Below are 6,323 nucleotides of genomic sequence, written 5' to 3' on the forward strand. Positions count from 1 at the left end.
GTGACGACCAGATGCTCAGTATGAATAGCATTTCCCTGTTCTGTCTGGAAAGTCTGACCAAAAAGAAGAAATTCTTGTTTCATTGGACATAACTGTTCCTAGCAAACTCAAGTTCTAGTGCCCAATGCTTTTTCTGCCTAGAATCAAAGTTTTCTATAAAGCAATACGTAATAAGTAAATATTTAGAATTTTGTAGGCCGTATGATCATCTTCTCAACTCTGCTGTTTTAGCACAAAAGGAGACATAGACAATGCATAAATAAATTGACATGGCTTCCTTGGAATATAACTTCATTTACAAGGATAAGCATTGGGCTGCATTTAGCCTGTGTGCCATAGTTTGCCCACTCCTAATCTAGAAGCTTCCAAACAAACTTTTAAAAAATCCACTAGTTCTCTCCCATAGGAAGTCTACATCCTACTACCATAATCTCTGATATATTCCATCAGTTTTTGCAGGTATGGTCAGTACTCTCTGACTGTAGAGAGTAACCACAGCTCCACATCTGAGGATTCAACCAATCTTGCATTAAAAATACTTGAAAAAATGGATGGTTTTGTCTACTTCTTGTCATTATTCCCTAAATAATAAGAGTATAACAAATATTTGCATAGCATTTATTTTGTATTAGGTATTATAAGTAATCAGGAAATGATTTAAAGTATATAAGAAGATGTGCATAGGTTATATGAAATATTACACCATATTATAAGGGACTTGAGCATCCAAGGATTTTGGTATCCATTGGGAGTTCTCAAACCCATACACTGTGCATACCAAGAGACAACTACACTCAACACCAACATCATCTCAGACTCACTTCTAAAAATTGGGTTTAGCCATCAATGGATGGCAGAAAATAGCCTTGCCATCAGTACCATTAAGAGTGTGAGGTGAAAACTCCCCCAAAATGCTGGGATTACAAGGCATGATCCTCCCACCTCACCCTGCTGAGTAGCTGGGACTACAAGTGTGTGCCATCATGCTTGCCTGAAAACGTCATCTCAGACCCACTTCTAAAAATTGGATTGGCCATCAATGGATGGCAGAAAATAGCCTTGCCATCACTACCATTAAGAGTGTGAGGTGAAAATATGCTCATGTTGTGTTAGGGAAAATAGAGATTGACCTCATCAAGGGGTTAGAGGGTTCACTGAGCATGATCACATATGTGTGATCACCATCTTGCCAAACCCAGGACAGTAAAAGATCCCAGATTGGTTTTTAAACAGACAGAAGGATGTGAAGGATGGCAGTTACAGCTGAGTCCTGTCCAAAGGCCTAGACAACAAGCTCTCTGAAGATCTGCAGCAATTGAAGAAGATTCTTGGCCACCAGAGGCCATGCCCCCCCGCCCCCCCCCCCCTTTCTCTTTCTCTCTTTTCTTTCTTTTTTTTTGAGACACAGGATCTCAATATTATCCAGGCTATACTGCAGTGGTGTGATCATAGCTTGCTATAGCCTAGATCTCCTAGGACTCAAATGATCCTCCCAACTCACCCTGCTGAGAAGCTGGGACTACAAATGTGTGCTATCATGCCTGGCTAATTTTTATATTTTTTTGAGAAACAGGTTTTTGCTTTGTGCCCAGGCTGCTCTTGAACTCCTGGGTTCAAATGATCCTCCCGCCTCAGCCCCTCAAAATGCTGGTATTACAGGCATGAGTGACTGCCCCCAGCCAAGATGTGCTACTTAGCTTTCATGTCCAAGACTAAGCATACTGAGGCCACCAGCTTCCATGGCCGAATCATGTTTGTGTCCCAGAAGAAATAAATCTGTAAGCCTTGTCTATCAATAAATAGTTTATATACCATTAAATATCCAACATCTAGTCACTGAGGTTTATTATGCAAAAGCTCCCGCTTCTTGAAAATGGGAACATTCCTGGCACTTCCACCACCCTTTACATTTCTACATTCTTTCCAGATTAGATCAGCAATGCAATTTGAACATCTTCCACAGAACATTGGGATGCAGTTTACCGGAGTTGGGAAACTACTTAGAATATAATTATATTCTCCCACTTTGGGCTTCTCTTTCTCTTGCTAAGGAGTCTTTCCTTCCCTCCGACTCCTCTCCCTACTCTCCTTAGTAAAAAGACAGAAATAAAACTGAAGTTGAAGAGCTTGGTTTTTCCTAAGTAATCTTTTAGTAGTAGATTACTGCTGACTTAACTACATCCAGTAGCCTGCTGCAACCTTGTTTCTCTTTGTTAAATACAGTTTAGAAGTTGTATTTCTTATTCCTTGGATTTTTGCAAACCTGAACATATTTCTGTCTCTAAGTTTATGCCACTCCTGTGTCCTTGCTCTTGGTCCTGTTTCCTTTATTTATGTAGCACTCTTTTTCCCATAAGAAGAGAGTTTCTTTCACTGCAGTGGGACCAGAAATTGTAGAGAATTAGGACCTGGAAATAGACTGTTCGGTTATAGGGAAAAGTATCCAGCTGTGGCTGGTGAAAAAGCAGTTCACCAGGCTTCACTGTCTATTAGAATGTGAAGCTTCATGAAGGCAAGAGTGTTTTTTGTTGTTATTGTTGTTGCTTTTGTCTATTTTATTAACTGTTATATTTCCTGGTCTCAGAACAATGCCTGGCATGTAATAAATATTTGTTGAATGAATGAAAAATGGTTATCATTAGGCAGAGCAACATCCAGGTGAAAGGTGAGCCAAAAAAGAGTATTCACCACTACATGACCAAGTAGTCAGAGCCCAAGATGTGTTATGTCGGCTTTCATGTCTAAGATTAAGCATACTGAGGACAGGCTACAAACAGACAGCACTAGGAAAGTCTGCCAGCAGGTAGTAAGGCTTCAGTATTGCCGACATGTTAAGAAAAAAGATAAAGACTAAGTTTAAAAAATATCCAGGCCCAGAGGCCATGGCCAAACCCAATTTTTAGATGTGGGTCTTGTTCCTGAGAATATCAGCAAGGCCGTCTTAATGCTAATTTCCAGGTAGGCAAAAGCCTCCTAAATTATTCCTGTCTAACCAGTCTTCTGATTTCAACCTAAAGATTTGAAATACCGTTTCCCAAAAATCTATTAGTCATAGTTTTTCTTTAGAATCAAAAGAAGAACTAAAGGCTTTTTGAGAAATTTCCCTGTAATACTTTCTTTGTGTCCAAGCAGAGCCCCTGCGCAGTAAGGCAGTAAACTGAATTCAAAGATTTAGCTAGCAGCCATGGTAACTAGGGTCCCTGTGTGACCCATGGGTAGTGATGTTTCAGAGGCCTGGGGAGCAGATCAAGTAGGACCTTGTTATTTTTTAGAATGAAATTCTAATTGTCCTATATTTTCTAAGTTTTGCATTTGCTAAGTAAGTTTTTAGAGGATGTGGGTATGTAGAATATAAATATTAAAAAGAGAGAATAAAAGTTTTTAGAGGCAAAGTAACTAGTCAGGTGTCACACTTTGTTGCAACTGACAAATATCATTTCTTGCTTTGAAGACTGCATCTCTAGTTCCTAACTCAATGCCTCATAGGAGACAATAAAATTTATTGAATGGGTGAATAAACGAATGAAATAGGTAGCCGATTAAGTTAATTTCACCATGTTTTGTTAATTCCAATTTTTTGTGTCAGAATTGATAATCTGAATGTAACTCCGATTCTTGAGAGGTGCCTCGTTGCTCATTTGACTCAAGGGATCACTCAATGGTAGGGTCCTAAGGAGCAACAGAATGCGGCTAAAAGATCAGGTGCAAATATGATGTTCCATTGACTTACAAAGTCATTTTTCTCTACTATATTTTTTTAAAGGCTTTGAGTAAAATTCTTGAAAGAGCTCTGAAAAAAGACTGTATCATGTACCAATCATAGACAGTTGAGGTACTTTCAATATAAAAAATAGTGGAAAAAAGATTTAAAAATCTATAAATTATGTAATACTTTTACATGTATAACTTTTAGATCAAAACGCAGAAACATTTGTAAAAAAGTAATACCCATATGTAAGAGACATACTCATGTCATGACTAAGACTGTAGACTTGAGATTAAATGACCGGGACCAGTTTATCCATTTCCTAGTCTTACGATCTTCAGCAATTTGCTTAACCTCTCTGAGACTGAGTTGCCTTACCTGTAAAATGGGGGTCACAATTACACCTACCTCATAGCATTTTTTTGAGGATTAAATGAGATAATGTCTGCAAAGGGCTTGGTATGGTAGAGAATATATAGTATAATAACTATTAATACTTATTCAGCTTATTAACATACATACTTTATGTAAACATTGATTTACTGGTTCTTGCAGTAATTCAGTGACTTTTCAGGCATTTGAAACACATAGCTTGAAAAAAAATGCTGGATTCCCTAGGAACTGGAACATGGGGTATCTTTAGAAAGAGTAACAGAGAGCTGCCTTGTGGCTGAAGGAGATGGGGCTTGGCTTTGGAAGGCTGGCAGAGTTGCTTTTCCTTAGGAGATCTGCTTGCTACTGGAGCAGCTCCAGGAAGGCTCTGTCACTAGGAACAAAAGCTACCACTAACTGAATTAGTCCCTAGGAGCCGGGCACTGCTGCTGACAAGTACTGCCAAGATGATCAGCGGTGGTATGCCTCTGGGACCCTGTTGACTACACATAACAATGGAGGCTTACAAAAGAGGAACTAAGAAAATCCAAAGATTTGGAAGTGTCTGACCCTTTCTTCCCTTTATGGCTTCATTTGCAAAGAAGAGTTTCAGGCCAAATCTCCATGCAATATCCAGGAGGGGACAAAAAACTATGCTCTGTCAATACGCTCTCATTCAAGAGGGCCAATAATCATTTCTCACCAACAAAGCAGGAGGTCAGAAAGTGGATGAGGAATCAAGCCAGTTTAGAGGATTGATCTAGAATCTGTTCCTCAGGCTTCTAGGGAATTATCTGAATCTTTTATCTGAACCAAATGCGAGAGTTTTCTTTCCAAATGCTTGGTAAACATAGTGATGATAATGTTCATCTGTATGCATTTATATGCAACTGAAGCATCACTTTTATTATAACACCTTTGCAATAACTAATGAGAACATGTTAGGTGATGCTAAATAAAATAAATTTTTCCCCGAGACTGGGAACAGAGTTTCTGGTTCAAATCTCAGGTATATCACCAAGTAGCTTTTCTCTGAGGTTGAATTTTGTCATCTAAAAATAAAGTGGTAGAAGCAGAGGTTCTCAAGTTCACTTCCAGCTCTAGCATTATCTGACTAGACTACCCAACGATAAGGTCACAGATAACAAAGCCAAGATTTTCTCTCTTTGTTATTCCTTTTATGCCTTTCGAATCTTTGCTTATTTCCCCTGGGTATATTTCCTCCATGACAACCTTCAACTAACAGTGCCCAACACTAAGGCTTCCCCCGCTCTCAATTTTGGCAATTAGTACTAAGGTTTTTGAATTCTGGCACTAAGTTCCATTCCAAAACTATTACAGAGGCCATATTCTCTGAGAGGTTGCAACCCATCAGGCTTCACTTAGCCCAATTACTTTCTAGACTAAAACTAGATATATACACTTTCACAGTTCAGTCCTTGTAATAATCGTCAGTTTTCCTATAACATTATTGGCCCATCTACGGCCATACCACCCTGAAGACGCCCGATCTCATCTGATCTCAGAAGCTAAGCAGGGTCAGGCCTGGTTAGTATTTGGATGGGAGACTGCTTGGAAATACCGGGTGCTGTTGGCTTTTAATAAATAAAATAAAATAAAATAAAAACTATTGGCCCATACACAACCATTTCCTTCTTCTGATGGAGAAGGTTTGTCTAATTTCCAAAAAAATGACCGTTTCCCCAGCCAGTCGTACATTACTTTTTCTAACTCATTTTTTTCTGACTTTCTTAATAAAAAAATTTATTTAAAACCTCTACTTGGAATTTTTTGCCGACATTTCAGTCCTTTCATTTCTTTCTATATTCAATGCCAATGTCTAGAAAAGTGAGAATGGTAAGATATTGCTTGTTCCCCACCTCACCCCAAAATAACCCTACACATCAAAATCATGCAATAAAGCTAACCTTAGGAGAATATATAAGTTTCCCTTAAAAAGTAAAAAGAATTTTCAATTAAAGGTGAATTAAATATGTTTATAAGGGAGTCAAAGGTTATGATTAAGACAAACGGATTGAAGGAAAAGTCAGATTTTTTAAGTGTAAGGAATATTTACATTAATCATTATACCTTTTCATTATACCTGAGGAGCTGTTTTACAGGCTCTTTGAGCATAAAGAGATTGGATTTGAATTCAATGACCTTCCAAACTGAGGGTTTTTTTTATGCCACTCCAGAATCATTTAAAAGTGGTGTTAGCTTTCTGTTCGTGTTTGGTGAACTT

The 6,323-nt window shown here is 38.4% G+C and overlaps 1 pseudogene; it reads left to right on the forward strand.

Moving 5' to 3' along the window:
* Positions 1 to 5,556: 5,556 nt before the first annotated feature.
* Positions 5,557 to 5,675, forward strand: LOC120363518 (5S ribosomal RNA; annotated as a pseudogene).
* Positions 5,676 to 6,323: the final 648 nt, after the last annotated feature.

This window comes from Saimiri boliviensis, chromosome 4 (genome assembly GCF_048565385.1).
Source record: "Saimiri boliviensis isolate mSaiBol1 chromosome 4, mSaiBol1.pri, whole genome shotgun sequence".
Taxonomy (NCBI): Eukaryota; Metazoa; Chordata; class Mammalia; order Primates; family Cebidae; genus Saimiri; species Saimiri boliviensis.